This window comes from Phascolarctos cinereus, unplaced genomic scaffold (genome assembly GCF_003287225.1).
Source record: "Phascolarctos cinereus isolate Bilbo 61053 unplaced genomic scaffold, phaCin_HiC Scaffold_7;HRSCAF=346, whole genome shotgun sequence".
Classification (NCBI taxonomy): Eukaryota; Metazoa; Chordata; class Mammalia; order Diprotodontia; family Phascolarctidae; genus Phascolarctos; species Phascolarctos cinereus.
In genome coordinates this window covers 63,940,372-63,962,006 of record NW_027556180.1, presented here as the reverse complement: position 1 = coordinate 63,962,006, position 21,635 = coordinate 63,940,372, and the positions used below count along the sequence as shown (strand labels likewise).

Genomic DNA, 21,635 nt, shown 5'->3' with positions numbered 1-21,635 from the left:
GTATCTTTAGGCTGGTGATGTCACTCTAGAGCCCTATTGGCAATCTCTTATAAAGCAGAAAGCCCTATGGTTACTCTAGGCCCTGTAGAGTCTACCATAATATTCCATGTGAATTAAAAGTCTGGAAGAGCTACTGATTATACATGAAAGGGCCTGATGGAGTTCAAAAGCCTTATCCTAAGGATCAAGGTTTCAAAATATTCTATTTCTATGTTCTTTGCTTCCGCAGTCCAAGAAGAACTCCAGTACAGGTTAAGGATGCCAGCATTTCCTTGACGTTCTCTGATGGGCTAAACCTAAAGAACTGGGGGGCTGGGGGTGGGATTTTAAATAGTGCTGTGTACCACATCACCATTCTCATAACATATGCACATGCACAGGTGTACACACAAACTTATCTAGTAGTGAATTCACTCTGATTTTGGAGGGGAGTACAGCGGGTGTAACTTCTCAGAAGTTTACCTTTCCTTAATTTTTGCATTGACTATCATTTTTCCTCAAAATATTTCAGACCAGGGAAAACTCATCTTGGCCACAGCCTTTTGGAAAGAAAGGCCTCCAGTGTATCATTCCCTCCTCCCACCCCCCCACCCCCACCATGTGAAACAATGACCACAAAAAAAGAGGCATTGATTACTGATTGACTTCAAAGTGAGTAATTGAGCTTTAATGGACCTATAAAAGGGATTAAAATCAAAGCCATAAATTAAAACCTAAATAAAAGAGTAAACAAGAAGGGATGTTTTACAACTTGGACTCCATTAGGATCTATCCTAACCAGATTAAAAAGTAACTGCCATGTCAAGAAAAATTATAGCAGCTTCAGCGGAGGAAAGGAGCTGCAGTGGTTTACTGCCCTCATTCTGTCCAGCAAGTAAGAAACAAAGGGGGAATAGAGAAAAGCACAGACAGATGTTTGTCTGTGGCAGCATCAAGGCTTTCTGAATAGAAATAGACATTATTATTGAGAATATTAATTATCTGCAAAGGCATAATTAGGACTTCTTGTCCTGCACAAATTCAGTTGGGTAAGGGGGAGGAGGTGCAGAGGATAATTTTCCTGTAGATGAAGTCATTCTAGAAGTGGAATGGCCCATCTCCTAGAAAGTCCTGCTTTCATTCCCAGGACAAAGGGCAGTGGCCTGGGGACAATCAGTCCATGTGCTACTGTAGGCTGAACAATTGTGAGCTGAGGCATGGTCATGACAGTTATATACTGGAGAAAGTAAACCTATGGAGGGAGAAAGTGTGTCATGTCCTCTTCCCTCTTTCAGATGTCAAGACATTGAGACAAAGTCCCCTTCTTCCTGTCCTTGGTATGGTTCTCATGATCTTTCTGCCTGATCCTAATCATATTAATTTTATTCCTTTATCATTAACTCACATATCACTCCAGGCTAAGTTTTTTGTTTAAATTTATGGCTGCTTGTTTTCTTTCTCACATCACATATAAGCGGAGCTATCCCAAAGTGCAGAGGACCAAAGTTCACTTTCCCAATCTCATTTCTGTTCTCAGAAAAGGCAAAAGGGGGAGTGAGAGGGAGGCTGGGATTATAAGGAAGATTTCCTTTATACTGTATACACAAAAAGGAAGTTCTCTTCTATAATAGCTGATATAATCACATCATTCCCAATTAATAAAATAAAATCAATGACCCAAGTAAATCTTTATCACTCTATAAACTCATCAAGTTGATCAGGGGACTCCCCTCTCATCATCTTCCAGCATAATAGAACCTACAGAGCTTCATAGAATCTATTTTTCCCCAAGAACAGATGATTTATTGCAACAATTAAATTTTGAAACTCTTGCATCAAGCAAGTATACAACTGATAATTATGTGAAGAATAGAAAATTTTCACAGTCAAATGCATAAAAGTTTCTTTTAAATGTAAAAGTTTATTTCATATTTTGCTCAACACATCTAAGCAATAAGATTTAGACTAGATTTTGTCTTGATTTATCAACCGTTTCAATCCAAATTTCTTCTGTGGAGACTCTAGTATCTCAGGTGGAAGAAGATAGGGAAGTCTGAAATAAATTTTCACTGAGTCATAGATGAAGTACTGTAGCGTAGTTAGGGAACCAGTCATTATGATATAGGCAAAGAGCACCTTCCATATATCTTTATATTTGAATCTAAGCCTCTGGTGAATTATGAAATATAGCTGCTCTTTTCCTTGTTCAACACGGATAACAGGCACCCAACAAAGTGAGACAAGGGCACAGAAGTTACCAGGTATGTAGCCTTCCACTAATGTCATGAATGCCTACTTTTCCTTTGACCATTCACTTCTGATCTTTGGAACTACAGATTTATCCAGTGCTTCAATAGAATGTTCAAAGCAAGCAAACATCACACATAAAGGAGCAGCTCCTTTCTAGAATGAATTTAGGCATTCTTCTTTGGGAGCAGCTTCCCTCATATTCTGGCATATTCTGGCTGGGCTTGAATTCTAACCTTAGTAATTTTCATAGGAGCCAGGGAAGTAAGAGCAAAGAATTCAACCCTGGCAGAGCAAGCTAAATAAAGTAAAACAGGCCAGAGATGGCTGCTTTCCTCCTCAAGGAATGTCATTATACAAGATTTTGAAGACAATAAAAATGAAATTTGCAGAGCTCTTGCATAGAGTAGCTAATAAAAGTTGGAATTCATGTTTTCGCCACATCGCCAACACCATCTTGTTTAAGTATGATGGAGAATTCAATGAAGTTGCTTTTGTGATCTCAGGGTTCTCTTGCACTTTGCATTTTGCTAAGTCCAGGGGCACAACAGTGTGTGTCAGGTCGCAACCTCACCCACACCATAGAGTAAATAAAAATTTCATAGAGCCATATTGACAACTATGTTCTTTTCCTGGAGGAGAGGAGGAAGACCTAGGACCTGATGGGTTAAGCCTGGGGTTGGGGCTTGCAAGGTAATCTTGTGTGAGCCAGAAGTGAGGCTACAGCAAGGGATTAGTGGGTACCAGGTGAACTATAGCCAAGATGGTGGAAATGAGTCAGGTAGTCTGTGGCTCACTGTTCAAAGGAGTTAGAGATCACCTCACCCAATCTTATCCTTTTACAGGGGAAGAAACTGAGGCCCAGAGAGGGGAATTGCCTTACTTAAGTTCACACAGCAAACAAAATAGTAGAACTGAGATTTAAACCTCTATCCCCAATTCCAAATATGATGTTCTTTTCAGAGCTGCCAAGTTAGACTGTCTACTCTTGACCAAATGCCAAAGCTAGTTAAGGTGGCTAAATACTGACTAAATTCTCAGACTAGTAGAATATGCTGGAGGGGCAAATACTGAGAGACAATATTTCATAGTGTATAAAGCATGAAACTTGCAATTGGGAAAACTAAAGCAGGCTTCAGGCACTTAGTATGTGATCATGGTAATGTTACCTCTTAGAGCCTCTTTCTTCTCATCTGTTAAGTGAGGTTAACAATATTCTACCTACCTTAAAGGTTTATTATAAGAAAAGTCCCTTACAAATCCTAAAGTGCTACATAAATATGAGTTATTATTACTATCATTTGACCAATCCTATAACAGCTAAGTTGCTTCCCAAAAAACAATCAATGCCTTTGCTGTTTACTTAGTCTGAAGTGTTGCAGTCAAAAAGGGTACTGAGGCAAAAAGATCTGCTGAATACTTTTATCGTAACCTAAAGGGAAATATAAATTATTTCTTATTTTGCTTTTATCTTGAGAAGTCATTATTAAAGGCTAGTTTAAGGTCAGGAGGAGAACTAGACAGATATTTCAATATCTGCATCTGAAGAATAAGATCAATCTTGTGTGCTTTTTTTAATCACTATTGACATTCAATATACCCTTTATCACCTCCACTAAAGTCCAGCTGTGAGCATCTCCCAAGGGAAGAGACCCAGGTTCTCGAAGGTTATGCCAGCCCAATGTAGACCTATAAAGCATCCATTACAAGCTCAATGGAAGGCCAAATTGCTTAGGGATAGGGACAGATTAATTTTGAAAATATTTGTTAACTGAAAATAAAAATTTTAACACAAAAAAACTTTAAGTTTGAGTTCTTGACTTTGATGCATATGATGAAGCAGCAATAGAAAAATAATTAAATCTCTCAATGCCCAAGGCAACTCTCTACAACTCTATGTTGCTCAGGAAGTGTGAATCTGTACCACTTGAGGGAGTTTCTTCACTGGGAACTCTCTAAACCAGTGATATCACAATTCTGAGTAGATATTATGTGTGTGTGTGTGTGTGTGTGTGTATACACACATATGTATGCATATATATGCACATATATACATATATAGTGTATCTGTATGGATTGTGTCTATATTAATATCTATGTATATGTGTATAAATGAGTACTTACATGTATTATATATGCATAAACACATATATACATAAACATGTATCAAACATAGACTCAGTCTCTAAATAGGCTTCATGATTTTACACAGAGAAACTCTAGTACAATGGATTTAGAGTCAGAAGTCATGACTTGGCTACCTATGTGACCATGAACAAATCACTTCATATCATTAAGTTTCAGTTTTCTCCTCTATGAAATATGAGAGAGTAGACTACCTGATCTCCAAGACCCCATGGCTTTCAGCAATAACTCTACTTTTAACTAGTCATTGTATAATTGCCTGCCATTTTTCTGCAGGTGTTGATGGACAAGAAAGATGGAATGAGAGTCACCAAAGTCTTTTATATTACACTTAACACTGTTTTGAACACTATATTTGAAGAAAAAAAAAGCTTATAGACAGTGGATATAGCAAAAATCCAAATAACATCACAAAAAATAGATTGTTATAATAGATCAGAAAAGATTTGCTCTTGATATAGTAGTCACATCTAAATCATCTGACTGTGCAGTCAGACCATCTACTTATCAGAGCTAAGGTTAGAATAAATAAGAACCAAGAAGAAAGAAAAACAATGATTAAAAAGTATGGAATGCAGTTGAAACAACTCAATCCTGGACTATTTAAACAAATTATCTATCAAAAATGGGAAATGGACAATAGAAAGAAGTTGACACTGATTGTAATTATTTCATATTCTATATTAACCAATGAAAATTAATTGTCCCAAAAGGAGAACAAAAACATCAAGAAAACAGCATGGTCATCAAACTTCTAACATACTTGCCAAAGAGAGGCAGCTGTCAAAGATAAGATCATATTAGCATACAAAGTCATTTGTAAAACTTTATGAAGAAGTGTAATAGGTGGTTATTAGTAGTATTGTCTCAAAGAACAGAGAAGTGGTAAAAATATTTAATGAAAATTTGGCAAGACATTCAACTAAGCAAAGTCATCTCAAGGGCACTTAAAGATGAAAATGGAATGAGGACAACAAACAAAAGAAACAAGGAAAAGGTTTGTAAAAATTATTAGAACAAACTTTTTTTCCTTCACCAAGGACAGTAGAACCACAATTGGACCCTAACATTCCAATTTTAGATGTGCTTATAGGGAGAGCAGAAATAGCACTAAAAAGGACAGAGACCAGAAAAGTAATCATATCGAATCAAGTGTACATAGAGAAGATCCTTGCTGTAGTTGACATAGTTATGAAGCCAATGAGAGATCAATATACAAGGTGTCTGAAGGAAAGGAAAATAACACATTTTCACTGAGAATATTGTGGGGAACAAGGAGACTTTTGCAAGTAAAAGTCAACTATGGGCCATATTTTCCCTATTTCAAAATTTGATTAAAAAGTAGAGAATATAAGATCCAATTGTAGTTAATATTGTTATTTATGGGAAAGGACTTCATTCTGTAATGTAAAATTACAGTCTACAACAAGGAGATTCTTTCCCCTTTTTTTCTCCCCATTCCCACCCTTTCCCAACTGTGTTTAGAAAGGTGTATCTTTTTTTTTTCCCTAAGAAACTCTGGGGCATGGATCAAATCCACCTTCTTATTATAATAGTACAAATTGTTCTCAGAGATGAGAGGGGAGACTTGTCCCAAAATCTCAGAATTCTAGCCAGTCTTCAAACCCCTATTACACTGAGATGATGTGATCCCAGAAGGAATTCACCTTTGCTCTTGACTAGCTAATGTCTTTGAGCTACCCGAGTCTGCATTACATAACTCTTCAGAAACTGGCAAGTGAATATGGAAGGGGATGGCTCACCTTCCCAGCATAATCCAGCAACTTAGTGGTGAAAAGCTCCCAAGGTTAATGTTTTCAATGTTTCTTAGAGAGAAAGAGGAAAAAATATCCCAAGAGGGGTCAGCTATATTTATTTCCTTTATTGAAATTAATTTTTAGTATTTCAGGAAGAACTGTTAAATGTAGTTATTTAATTAGAATAAAAATTGATTACCATTTCAATGCTTATATTTCCATTGGTCCTTTCTGGGAAATCATAAAAACCAGAAGTAAAGGACAAAAAAAAGTCAAAGGATCAATATATGTGTTTGTGAGTCTTTGAATTGTCCTCTATATATTAATTATAGAAAAAAATTGCTCACCACTTAAGTCCTATGTAAAGTTATTCATAGCACTTAATTTTCCCTATCTACCTTTCCAGGGAATACCTATTCCATAAGCACAAAGGGAATAAATCCCTTTGTTTTTTCCTTTGTTTGGTTCTCTCCTTCTCTCTGGTTTATACTTAGCTATGGGGGAAGAATTGGTTGAACAGTCCTATAATTTGTTTCTAGTAACTTTTTTTTTTAGCAGATTTGGTTTGTTCAAAGTGTTAAATATGACCTCAAAGCACTGAGTGGAGTGAGGAAATGTTCACATAGGAGCTACAAGACTCATAGCTGGAGGGTTGTACCTTTTGCTATCTACCCCTACCTCCACTCCTATCCCCAGACACAACTTGGCAACATGTCTGTGTTAAAAAGTTCTAATTTTTGTGTTAAAAATTATATATCCTGTTCGTGGTTTTTTTTTCAATTTGAATTCAGTACAGCTCCAATAACACTTCATGAATTTGAACTGGCCATAAAGGAAGAAACAAAATGGTTGAAAACTTATTCAGATGGAACAATAGGTGAATTATATCTAATGTTTAAAGAGTAATTAGCATAGATGATACAACAATTATTTTCCAAAAAAAAATGAGAAAAGACACTTTGCTAAATTCAGTTTAGGGAAAGAATATGTTCCTAATATCCAACCTAGGGATAAATTTTAAAAAAAGAACTATTGATCAATATCAATAATGAATATTGATGAAAAAGTTTCATAAAATAATTTTAAAAAGATTACAACAAAAGATTCAAAATATTCATGATGACCAGGCTAGATATTGAGGGGATTCAACAATGCTTCAATATTAGGAAAATGGTGAACATTATATTCAAAACAAAAACAACCAAAACCACATGATTGTATCAATAAACGTGGAAAAAAACTGATTCTCCCTACTCTGTTCCATCCTCAACTCGGCTACCAAAGTCATTTTTCACAAGCATATGTCTGATCATGTCATCTTCCTATTCAATAAATTCCAACGGTCACCTATTCCCTTCAGGATCAAACATAAAATCCTGTTTGGTTTTTAAAACCCTGTAGAACCTCACCCTTTCCTGCCTTTATAATCCTCTAATACTTTATTCCCCTCTCTTTACAATCCAGCAATATTGTCCTCCTTGCCGTTCCTTGCACAAGATACTCTAGTTCCCAAATCCATGGGTTTTCATTGGCTGTCCCCCCTACCAGGATTTCCCCCCTCCTCATCTCTGCCTCCTTGTTTATCTGGCTCCCTTCAAGGCTTAGCTAAAACTCTACTTCCTGGAAGAATCCTTTCCCAGGCCCCCTTATCACTAGTGTTTTGCCTCTGAGATGACCTCCAATTTACCCTGCATAAATTTTGTTTGTACATAATGGTACCCATATTATCTCTTCCATGGGAGTATGAACTCCTAAATAGCAGGAATTGCTTTTGCTTTTCTTTGTAACCCTAGCACTTAGCATGGTACCTAGCACGTAGTAAGTGCTTAATGAATACTTATTGACTGGCAGGGTACAACACTAATGTATGCTAACTCAAATAGACCTCAAAAAACATAAACACTGAAGGGCCATTTTAAAAATATCATAAAAATTTAAAATCAAAACTTCATATCGTTTATGATGGCAAAACACTAGAAGCTTTCTCAATAAATGCAAGTGGTAAAGCAAGAACTTCCTTTTACCCTAGGATTATTTGGTATAATTCTGAAAATGCTGGTAGCAGTAATAAGACAAGACAAAAAATTATAGACATGCACATTGCCCAAGAAGAGATAAAATTATCCCTATTTGCATAGGACATGGTGGTTTACTTACTAAAACCCAGAGAACCAATAAAGAAACTGATGAAATGATTAATAGCTTCAGTAAAATACAAAATAAATCCACAAACTTTTCAGTATTTCAGCAATAGCAATAACAAAATTCAGAGAGAAAAACAGAAAGGAAAATCTTATTCAAAATAACTACAAAATCAGTTCAAACATCTGGGAGTCGATCTACTTAGACATACTCCACACTTTGACAACTATAATTATAAGCATCCTTTCAAAGGAATAAAGAATAACAATAATTGGAATGATATTCATTGCTATGAAATCTCCATCAATATGATAATAGCAATGACACTGCAGATACTAATATACAGATGTATTGCCATACTAAACTACTAATACACTATTTTATAAAGTTAGGCCAAATAATAACAAAATTCATGTGAAGCACCAAACTCTCTATAATCTCAAAAAAAAAAGAAAAGAAAAAATAGGAATGAAGTGGGAATTAGATTCCTAGATATCAAATTATACTATAAAATGGCAATCATTAAAACTATTTAGTACTGATTAAAAACAGAAAAGTTGAACAATCAGCATACTAGATATGGGAGAATCAGAAACAATTTAAATAAAGTTTGATAAACCCAAGAACATAAGCTACTTAGGTGAGAACTTCCTATTTGATGAGAACTTCTGAGAAAACCTGAAAGCAGTCCGTCAGAAATCAGATTTAGAGCATCACTTTATATCTCACAGGTTGTTGTGTTTTGTCTTTCATTCCAGTATAGGCTCATAAAGGTGGCATCAATATTAAACATTACAGCACTTAAAACAGGAAAAGAATGATAGAGATCAGGTACTTTTCATAACTAATTATTTTTTCTCAATAATAATTATTTTAAATTTAAAATATTTTATTTTTTCTGATTAAATATAAAGATAGTTTTCAACATTCTTTTTTGGTAAAATTTTGAGTTCTTTTTTCTCTCTCTCTCCCTCCCCTCCCCCCTCCCTAAGACAGCAAGGAATCTGATATAGGTTATACATGCACAATCATGTTAAACATATTTCCATCTCTACTAATTCTTAATCAAACAAGAGATAAGAGAAGATCACAAAATGATAAAGTAGGAAATTTCAGTTACATTTAATTGAAAACTTTTTGCATAAATAAAATCAATGCAGCTAGGATAAGATGAGAAACTGTCAGTGGGGGGGTGGAAACCCTTTGCATTAAATATTTCTAAGTGTCTGATATCCTACATATGTAAGGCATTGATACAAATATACAAGATCAAGAGTTATCCTCCAATCAATAAGTAGTCAAGAGATATGAACAAATAGTCCCTAAAAGAATTATTGACTAGTATCAACTATATGAAAAACTACTTGAAGTCACTAATAATATGAAAAATGCAGATCAAAACAATGCTAAGGGGGCAGCTAAGTGGCACAGTGAATAGACCTGAGTTCAAATCCAGCCTCAGACACGGAACACTTAACTAGCTGTGTGACCCTGGGCAAGTCACTTAACCCCATTGCCTAGCCAAGAAAAAAAAAACAAAAACAAAACAATGCTAAGGTTGCACCTCCCACCCAACAAGTTGAGAGAGATGAGAAAAATGGAAACACTCTCTGTTTGAGGGGGCATGGGAAGATTATCAGAGGAGCGCTGATTTAGTCCATCCATTCTGGTAAGCAATTTAGAGAGTCTAGGGAAAAGAAACAGCTGGTGAGTCAGTAATAGGAGATAGTCCTAGAAAGACAAGTGGGAGCAAGATTGTGTCGGGTTGAGGAGTTTGCATCATATCCTAGAGGAAAGCGAAATTCATTAAAGATTTTTAATAGGGGCAAATCTATGTTTTAGAATATTAAGTCAGATGGGAACAGGAAGAAATGTGAGACCATTCAAGAGGCAATCACTTTAGCCCAGGAGAGGGGTGAAAAGGATTTGAATTAGGGTAGAGGTTTCATAACTCTGGAGATAGGTCAGATCCAAGAGATGAAGTAGAAGTAGAATCAATAAAAACTTTATAACTGATTGGATATGGAGATTGAGGAAGGACAGTACTAAGGCTCAGCTTGACCAGACTAGCTTGATTTTAGAACAACTTTTTTTTTTGCCTCTGTGTGTGTGTGTGTGTGTGTGTGTGTGTGTGTGTGTGTGTACAGAAAGCAGAATAAAGCTGAAAATTTTATTCTTTTTTTCTCTCCCCCATGGTAATCTCCTTTTCTTTTCTTTTTTCCTCATTAAAGAGAAGACTTTGCTCTTTCATGTGCCAGCTGCCTTGGGGGGGAAATAGAGAACTTAAGTTACTTGAAGAGTTTGCTTTCAAAAGACTGTCATACTTTCCTCTGAGTCTCTCACTGTAAGGCATCTGCACTCGATTAATTAATTGACCCAGCAAATGTTCCACAAAAGGGGAGCACTCCTCACTTTCCAGTTAGATAATTGCAAGTCATCTGCTGGATGACTACAGAGAACCCCACGCACACCAATGCTCTTATCCTTCACAGACTCAGATGCTCAAGGATGAAAGCCCACAATGAAGAATGAGATCTGCATTGAGAGCACTCTTATCTTAATGTCACAATAAAAGAGAAAGCTTTTTGCTTCATGGCAGGAGTATCCACTCAGGGACCTGCTGGTTCAGGTCCCCCCCAACAAGAGCAATCTATGATGATATCCACGGGAACATATCAGAGTTTTTTGTCACAGAGAGTCTCCTAAGCCTTTCATTCTTGAGTTTAGCGTAACTGAAGGACATCTTAGCAGTAGTAAATCTCAGACCCAGGTGTTTGATGGCATCTCAGTGAAGAGAGGATTAATATCTTTTGTTCAAAAGCAAGTCTGAAGCATGACTAATGTGAGAAGCCTACAAAAGCACACTCCAGCTCAACACTTTTTGTATTATGTCCACATTACCTTTCTTTTAACACATTAATTATATGTTAAATAAATAAAAATTCTTAAATGAAAATCATCTTATCCTTAGATTTTGTAAAAACAGTCATTTATCTTCAAAGTGTGTGGTGGAAATAAAAAGCATAAATGATATGGCTATGATGACTGAATCAATTCTATTTTCACTGTGATTGTAACCTCTCACCTGGAATGCAATAATAATATAAATTAACACAACCTTATTTCACATTATAAAATTTAAAAAATTTTATAAGATTATAAGGAGGCAATTAGGTAGCTTTAATAGCTCAAAACTGCATTAATACTTTTGGGACATCCTGTGTTACAAGAATGTCCTTACTGGTCTGCCTGCCTGCAGACTCTCCTCACTAATCAGTATACATATACACCACTGAAAGTTTATGTGTCCTAAATCATAGCTCTGATTCATACGACTCCTCAAAAACTTTTAGTAATTCCCACCTTCTTATGCAAAATAAAATTCAAACTCCTTCACCCAATGTTCAAGGCCTTTCACAATTTTATCCCAATTTAACTTGCCCACATTTTTGTCATTGTTTTCAGTCCTGTCTGACTCTTTGCAACCTGGCGGACCATGGCATGCCAGGCCCTTGTATCCTCCATTATCTCTCAGTCTATCCAAGTTCACATTCATTGTTTCCATGACACTGTCCATACATCTCATCCTCTGCTGTCCCCTTTTCCTTTTGACTTCAGTCTTTCCCATCATCAGCATCTTTTCCAATGAGTCCCATCTTCCCATTATGTGGCCAAAGTAAGCCTCAGCTTCAGTATTTGACCTTCCAATGAATAGCTTAGATTAATTTAAGTATTGACTGATTTGACTTCTTTCTATCCAAGGGACTCTCAAAAGTCTTCTCCAGCACCACAGTTCAAAAGCATTGATTTGGCAGTGCTCAGCTTTCCTTATAGTCCAATTATCACAGCTGTACATTGCTACTGGAAAAACCATAGTTTTGACTATACAGACATTTTTTTTTTAGCAAAGTGATGTCTCTGTTTTAGTATACCCTCCAGATTTGCCATAGCTTTCCTTCCAAGGAGTAAGCATCTTTAGTTTCATGGCTATAGTGTCTACACTGCATTTGCAGTGGTCTTTGAACCCAAGAATATAAAATCTGATACTGCTTCCATTTCTTCTCTCTCTATTTGCCAGGAAGTGATGAGACCAGTTGCCAAGATTTTAGGGTGTTTTTTTTTTTTTGATGTTAGGCTTTAAGCCAGCTTTTACACTCTCCTCTTTCCCCCCTCATCAAGAAGCTTCTTAATTCTTTACTTCCTGCCTACTGTATCTCAAGTTAATTCCATTCTCAATGTCTATGCTGCAGGAAAGTGTTCCCTGAGCATATTATCATTGAACTATTGTTGAGCTGCTTTCTGATATGCCAATTTTCCAGTGTAAGTGCACCGTGGGCGTGGATTGTTTCATTTTTGTCTGTGTATCTCCAGCACCTACCAGAGTTCCTGGCATATAGTAGGTGCTTAATAAGTGCTTATTTATTAACTATGTTGTTCCCATTGTCTAGAATGTCTTCCTTTGTCCCCTAATTCTTTGCCCTCAGTTTCACCAATCTCTATTAATACAAATACCAGTACAAATGCCAACTCCTCCATGAAGCTCCTAATAGTGGTTCTGCCAGGGCTTCCCTCTCTTTGTTCTCTGAACTCCATAAAAATTTTTTACCTCTCTTATTGAACTTTAAAATTCTGTTTTGCATTTTTGTGATTTGTGCACACATTGTCTCTACTTGCTAGACTGTAAATTTCTTGAGTGCAAGGAATATATTTTAATTTTCTTTGTATCTCATATAGGTCTTGGTATAGCATCCTACATATTGTAGAACTTAATAAAAAATAGATTTAATTTGTTGGATAGGAAAAAACTTCTAAAAGCTCCTAAAGCAGGATCAATGCCACATAAAATGAAGTTTAAAAATAATACTTTCAGATACATTCTGGTTTATAAAACCAGACAGGGAAAGAAGCTTCTTATTTTTTCCTTTTTTTCCCTTTTTTATTAATTTTGTTTTTAATTTATAGAATAAAACAAGCATTTCCATAACACAGTATAATTTTAAAAATTATTGCACATGAAACTGTGAATCATGTACAACTTGTTATTTCTTTTAAATATGTAATAAACTTAGGTAAATTTTTTTCTCTTTTTTTTCTTTTCCATTTTTTTCTGTTCAAAAGGGAGGAAAGTTTCTGTTTATTTATGTCATGTGACCTAGTAAAATATCAATTAAATTTCAAAATATTTAACCATTTGATTTAGCAAATGACAGAATTCCTTCATAAGATGTTAACGTTGGAAAGTAGCCACAAAGATATCTAAGCATAACCGTATCATTTTACATAAAAGTAAGCAATGGTCCAGAGATGGTGAATGCTTTACCTAAGGTCATATAAGTGGAAAATAGTAGAACTGGAATTTTAAACTGCTTTAATGATGTTAGGAGGCTAGAACAAAAGTATAACATGGATAGCTATTCAACTCTGATCACTATGAGCCACTCAGGTGGCTACTCAAGTCCTTCCCTTCAATTTCACATTCTCTTCATTATGTTCCACATGGCTCCATGTCAAAATACTGCACTGATAATAAGCACAATCTTTTGTGTGTAACTCACTTCAAAAGGTTATTGTCTATTTCCTTTGCTTCTGACAAGACAAGACTATTTAATCTACTCTCTTAAAATTCCAGTTAGCTCAGAGGGCAGGCTTTACTCCTATATTTGGCAACACCTGCCTTACAGATTATAGCAATGGGAGAATAGGGTCTGCCTCACATGCCACCTGAAACAACATGGTGAAAACACTAGTTCTGGTGTCAGAATACCTGGGTGTGAATGATAGCTTCAAAGCTTATATTCAAACCAACATCTAAGCAAATGGTAAATGGAAAATTTGAGTAAGTTTAAAGCCAGGCATTCACAAAGGCAACCAATTCCTAGGGAGTTTGTAAGAAGTTATTAATTGAAGCTCAGTTTACCCAAGAGTAAAATGATAATGAAAATCATACTATTACCATGGGGCTATTTTGGGGAAACTACTTTATCAACTTCCTTATCTATATGTGAATTGTGGATATCATCATAAATCGAGGGCTGTTTGGTGAATCTGAAATCCAAAATCTATAGGGAACTTCCAGAATTTTATAAGATTTGAGACTTTCCTTCATAGACAAATAGTTAAAGGATATGAACAAGAATTTTAGTAAAAAGAAATGCCAGCTCTCAACAATTATTTGAAAAAATGTTAAAAATCATTAATAATCAGATAAATGCAAATTAAAATAACCTTGAGATATCATATCACACTCATCAAATTAATAAAGATAGTAAAAGCTGAGAAGATTCATTTCTGAAGGGGCTATGGGAAGACAACCATGTTAATTCACTGCTAATACATTTGTGAATTGGTTCAACCACTCTGAATAATAGATTAGAATTATGCAAGAAAAGTTACCAAGATTTTTATACCCTGTGCCCAGAAATATAACAACTGGTATTATGCCCCCAAGGTTATTGACAGTGGGGAAAAATAACATGTATAAAAATATTCAAATCAACATTATTTGTGATTTCAAAAAAAGCTGGAAATAATATTTGTTTCCAGTAATTAAAATGGTTCACCAAACAATGGTATATGAATGTGATGAATTTTTATTATATTGTAAAGAATGACAAATAGGAAGAATTCAGAAAAACATGAGATGATTTGTGTGAAGTAAAGCAGAGGCCAAAGAATAATATGCATAGTGACCACACAAAGTAAGTATAGACAACATCATGCAGAAACAAGATTTTAATGAAATATAAGGTCATCAGTTGGTAGCATCCCTTCCAAGTTGAAGGACGCATCATTACTTTCAATTAACAATTGACAAATTTACATAATAGAAATTTCCAAGTATTATAAATCTCTATCACCTGTTGAGTATTCATACTTAACTGGGTTTAAGGAATGAATTTGGGAGGCAAGGATGGTGTACTACTTAATTTTTTAAAATTTTTAATTTATTTTGGATTATCAACAATCATTTCCATAAGCTTTTGAGTTTTGAACCTTTCTCCCCCTCCCTCCCTACCTCCCTCTCCAACACAGAGCACAATCTCATATAGGCTATGCATATACATTCCTATTAAACATATTTTCACATTATTCATGTTGTAGGTAAGAATTAGAACCAATAGGAGGAACCACTAGAAAGAGGAAACAAAACACAACAGAAGAAAAAATATAGCAAATTGCATGCTTTGATCTGTATTCAAACCCCATAGTTCTTTCTTTGGATGTGGATAGCATTTTCCATCATGAGGCCTTTGGAGATGTCTTAGATCCTTTTATTGCTGAGAAGGGTTAAGTTCATCAATATTAGTCATCACACAACATAGCCGTTACTGTGTACAATGTTCTCCTGGTTCTGCTCATTCATTCAGCACCACACCATACAAGTCTTTCCAGGTTTTTCTGAAGTCAACCTGTTCATCATTTCTTATAGCACAATAGTATTCCATTACATTCATATACCACAACTTGTTCAGCCATTCCCCATGGATGGGCATCCTCTCAATTCCCAATTCTTTGCCACCACAAAAAGAGCTGCTATAAATATTTTTGTACATGTAGGTCCTTTTCCCATTTGTATGATCTCTTTGGGATGAAACCTTAGAAGTGCTATTGCTGGGTCAAAGGGTATGCACATTTTTATAGCCCTTTGGACATAGTTCCAAATTGCTCTCCAAAATGGTTGGATCATTTCACAACTTCACCAGCAATGCATTAGTGTTCCAATTTTCCCACATCTTCTCTAACATTTATCATTTTCCTGTTTTGTCATGTTGGCCAATCTGATAGATGTGATGCAGTACCTCAGAGTTGTTTTCAGCTGCATTTCTCTAATCGATAGTGATTTAGAGCACTTTTTCATCTGACTATAGATGGCTTTAATTTCCTCATCTGAGAACTGCCTGTTCATAATCTTTGATGGCGTACTACTTTAATTCTTCTTCAGGAAATGCCTCTGATGTCAAAACAAAATGCTTTTCTTTTTTCTTTTTTTGTTTTTTAAGGATGTGTCCTTATACTACTTCTTTGCTTAAGGTCAACTCTGTCATCAGTTTTTGTTCTATGCTTTCCCATACTCCTACCTTGATGTTTCCTTGACCTTGATGTTCCTTTTCCCCTCATCCAGGACTTTCAATGTTGACTCTCTTGCTCTCGGACTCAGTTAGTAACTTCTTATCTACCATTCTCTCCTCTCTCCTTCTCACCCGCCATTGGGGTCTTTATGAAAGCCTGGCTTTAACCTCATTGAAATTTTCCATTTGACTACTTAGTAACAGAATCTGACTTTGATTCTGTCAGTGTTCCCAACTTTCTCAGGGTCTGATGCAGGCTGGTTCAATAGGTCCTCTTTTCTTGAGGGAAAGAAGGAAACACAAAAACTGAAGTAGCTAAAATAGCTGAATCCATAATATCAGACTCTGTAAGTGACAAAAAAAGAATTCTGCCACTCGGGAATATTTAGCCAATCAGACTTCTCAGTTATGGTTCTTGAACAGTCCTGACCTTATGAATATGAATAGAGGATGAACACAACAGAGTAGTGCTTTTAATGATGATGGAACTGCCATGAGGAAAGAAGGAAGCTGTGGACTTAAAAAAAATAATTAAAATTGAAATGAGAAAAATCATAATTAGCTAAGGGGTTACCCCCATTGGTTGGAATGTTTCTCATTTGCCCTTTGAACAATGAGGTATAGCTAGTCATTTCCTCTACATCTGGTTGCCCCAGCTGCTAACAGCAGGCTCAGCCTTCAATTTAAATGTTGATAGAATGAAAACTCCTTGAGGGTAGGAATTATTCGTTTTTGTCTTGAAGCTTCAGCATCAAGCATAATGTTTGATATATAGTAAAGCAATAAATTGCTTGTTAATTTATTGGCTGATTGATGTCAACCTCCGTGTTTCTCGTTATCTGGTCTACTACTTGTGATAGGTCAATTCAAAGTTGCCTGAGATGTGTTCCCCCTTTATGGTTGTTGTTGATTCATTTCAGTCACGTCCGACTTTTTGTGACCCCATTTGGGGATTTCTTGGCAGAGATACTGGAGCGGTTTGCCATTTCCTTCTCCAGCTCATTTTACAGATTAGGAAACTGAGGCAAACAGGGTTAAGTTACTTGTCTAGGTTCACACAGCTAGGAAAGGTCTGAGACTGGACTTGCACTCATGAGGATGAATCTTCCTGTTTCCAAGCCCAATACTCTACCCACTGTGCCACCTAGCTGTCATTGTTCACTCTGGATGGGTGCTTTTGTTAAAGGCTCCAACCCTTCTTAGTCTATTTCAGTATCAAAAACTTCATAGACCTTACCCATAGACCCTTACCTGAGGTAGACCTTACCCAACCTCAGGCAACTCCAAATTACTCTGTATTTTTGGACTGAGTCCATCCTGAATGCATGGCTACTCGTACAGCTTTATTTAATAGAGCCAGAACAGGAGTCGTATCTGAGGGTGAAGGTGGAGTAGAAGCATGTGGTTTTATGTGAACATGCATATCATCAATACACACCATACCTGGATTAGAGTTGTTTGTGACTAAACTTTGGTTCCTTGAGACAGACAGCCAGCCTAACTCGAATCTCTTCTTTTAAGACCTTCTGTCACCTTTTCCTGAAAAGCGCTGATCGGTGAGTGTCTGTCTTCTCAGTCTTGTTCATCTTGCCTGTTTTTCCCGGCATCTCTCTGGCTACCGATGTGACACCAGATTCCATTAATTATCATAGATTCTTGATATTTTCTCTTCCCTCCACCCCTGCATATTTCTTTTTTAATTGCTTTGTGGACCAAATGCTTGGCTAGGCATCTTTTGGATTGCTCTGTTTGGCCCTGTGACATTTTTAGGGGGTGTTCTTTAAGTTTCATTGTTACCTGAAAATACACTTTGAAGCTTTCCCCTTCTGCTGCTATTTTCCAAATATTTTAAATACATCCCTGTAACATTTAAATTGAAAGCTGAGCCTGCTGTTAGCAGCTGGGGCAACCAGATGTAGAGGAAATGACTAGCTATACCTCATTGTTCAAAGGGCAAATGAGAAACATTCCAACCAATGGGGGTAACCCCTTAGCTAATTATGATTTTTCTCATTTCAATTTTAATTATTTTTTTTAAGTCCACAGCTTCCTTCTTTCCTCATGGCAGTTCCATCGTCATTAAAAGCACTACTCTGTTGTGTTCATCCTCTATTCATATTCATAAGGTCAGGACTGTTCAAGAACCATAACTGAGAAGTCTGATTGGCTAAATATTCCTGAGTGGTGTGGAATGATACAGATTAATAAGAAAGGCACTGAAACCCTTGCAGTGATAAGAAGGATAATTATGTAGGATCCTAAATGGAGACGCCAATAATTTGACAATGCCTCATTGAACTTGAATAATATTAGTATTTTATCATTCTATTGTGATTAAGTAGCATTCAACTATTCTTTATCTGTAGATTATCTCTACTAAATGCTTCTCTGCTCACTACCCTGCCATTCTGAGTTGTCTAAAAGGGACTGACAATTATAGAATGAGGCCCAGGAATGTGCTGCATAATTTTTTTTAAGTAGAAAATACCATCTCAGACCCTCCCAGAATGGTCTCTATTAGATTATGAATGCTCTGAAGGCATTCTAATTATTATTTATGCTTTGTATCCATTATGGCCCCATCACAGGGCATGCAGGTTGTTGTTGTTGAGTTCTTTCATTCCTGTACCACTCTCCGTGACTCCATTTGGAGTTTTCTTGGCAGAGACATTTTCTTCTTCAGCTGACTTTCCAGATGAGAAAACTAAGGCAAATAGAGTTAAGTGACTTGCCCAGGGTCACCTAACTAGTAAGTTTCTAAGGTTGGATTTGAACTCAGGGAGATTAGTCTTCTTGACTCCAGGCCCCTGCTCTATCCACTGCACTACCTAGCTGCCCACAAGACACATAGGACAAAATAGTAAATTTGGAATCAGAAGGCATGGCCTTAATGCTTACTAGCCACGAGATTGTGTACAAGTTGTTTCCCACCTCTCATTTTCTTGATTTTCAAATTCATGTTCAAATTTAATCTGAAAAACATTTTTAAAGTTCCTACTACATGGATGATACTAGATTACGTATTGGTGATACAGACGTGACAAACCACATGGTCCCTGACTTCGAGGAGCTTCCAGTCTACTAGGGAGAATATATCTACATAGATATGTAACATATGAATTAGAAAGTGACAAGAACAAAGAAGAGACAAGACCAAGTTCCTTGCCCCATCTTTAGAGAGGCAGCGACATGACTCTTAAATTGAAGAAATGCCAGCCATTGAGACAATCATGAGATCTGTGAAGTTCATAAGCATGAGCTTTCTGCAGGCATGGTAAGAGTTGCTGAAACCCATTCTTCTGGAAAGGTGTGTGTATGTGGGGGTAGGGGTGGTGTTTTTTCAGCATTGCAATACTGAATTCATCCTTCCTTTAAGGGCAATAGAATGCCAGGGCAATGATATCCTTGGGGTTTTATCTAGCAAATTCAAGTTTGAGTTCAGGGAATCAGCCTTCTAATGAGAGGAGAAACAGATTGCCTGTCTAGTAGCCTCAAATATGTTTTTTTCTTTCAGTGGGAATCCATTCCCTCTGGGTAATACCACAAGGCAGGATGCTTGTACGAGTCTCTGAGGTACAAGTATGAGTCACTAACTATGAACAGGGTTACTTTTCTAACCCCATGTTTGTTTCTCTTCCAAGAGGATTCCAAACTGTAGGGTGGTGTTTATAAGTTTGCAGAACTTTAGAACTCTGAAAATAGGTATGGAGAAAGAGATGGAGGGAGAGACAGACAGACAGACAGACAGAGACAGAGAGAGAGACAGAGAGAGAGACAGAGAGAGAGATATGGACAGAGTGACAGAGACAGAGACAGAGAGAAACAGAAGCAGAGAGAGAGAGAGAGAGAGAGAGAGAGAGAGAGAGAGAGAGAGAGAGAGAGAGAGAGAGAGAGGAGAATTGCATTAAATGTTTATACAAAAAACTTTTGTGTTTGCTGAGTTCTCTTTGGGATGGAATAGAGACTGTTCTATATACCAATACATTCATTCATTACCCTGAGTACTTGATTAGTATCTGAGAACCTTTTATATTCACATCTCTCTGGAGGACCTAGACAATATTTGAGCTATATTCTAATATTTTCCAGAGACAACTCTGTGGGGAGGGAGGTAATAAGAAATTGTATTTGGGAGCTAAACTCCAACATTGAACTTGGGCCATAGAAGCCCAGCTGGGGAAAAAGGGTGGGAGAAGGGGCAGAATTTTGGTGTTCTGAGCCTTGGGTTACACTAAAAATATAGATGCGTATTCTATTGATTGAGCATAATTCTTCTCACTATTTTATGAATAGCAATAGCTCCTGTGAATGTCTACTATCTTATTTACCCTAACTATCTGAAGCACATAATACTGGGTATTCAAGAGGGAAAGAATTCCCTCTTAGAAATACTCCATATTTTCTTCCACAACAAGAATGTTCACATAGAGAATCATCTTTAGTCTACATCATTACCAGTTCTATTTTTTGTTTTCTCTCACACAATTTTCATCTGCCAATATAGCTCATCAAATGGGCGCTGAGCAACCACTTATTGTGGCTGTGTAAGAAGAGATTTCTGCTCTGGTGTGGATTACCCTAGATGACCTCTGAAGAGAGGTCATGAGAATATAGGATCAGAGATGTAATGCTAGGAGAGACCTAAGAGGCTCTCTCTCTCTAATCCCACCATCCTCCTCGGCATACAGATGAGGAACTGAATCCCAGAAAAGTTAAGTGATTTACCCCAGATTACACAGATAGCAGTACCAGAATTTGAACCAAAGTCTTCTGATGCTGAATCCAGAATACTTTTCACTATAACATTCCAACTATGAGGTTCTCTGTGTTGCAGTTTGTAATAAGCATTTATATGACATTTTTCAGTCTTTGAAAAATGATAATAATCTCTATTTCTCTACTGTGTTAAGGTTGGCCAAATACCATGCATGCATACATAATTTCATTTGCTTCTCACAATAACCCTCTGTGGTAAGTGCTAGAGATATAAAACTCTTCAGTTCTTTCAAATCTTTTGATGCTCAACTCATTCACTGTTCAGCACAGTCAGTAACTGATGTCAAAAGTGATGACCTTGAATTTTCAAAAGGGTTTGGGATAGGACCTGTGATTCCATTATCCATTAGCATAGAGACCTTCTGGATAAGGGAACTAACTCTAAAAATGTCCATAGACATCTTCTCTGCAACTTAGAAAGTCACCTAGGGCACTAAAGTTTAAGTGACTTGCCCAGGGCCACACAGCAAATATGCATCAGAGATAAAACTTGGACCTATAGCTTTCTGGCTTTGATGTC

The 21,635-nt window shown here is 36.6% G+C and overlaps 1 pseudogene; it reads right to left on the bottom strand.

Moving 5' to 3' along the window:
• Positions 1-1,944: 1,944 nt before the first annotated feature.
• Positions 1,945-16,478, bottom strand: LOC110219447 (solute carrier family 25 member 3-like; annotated as a pseudogene).
• Between the last annotated feature and the right edge of the window lie 5,157 nt (positions 16,479-21,635).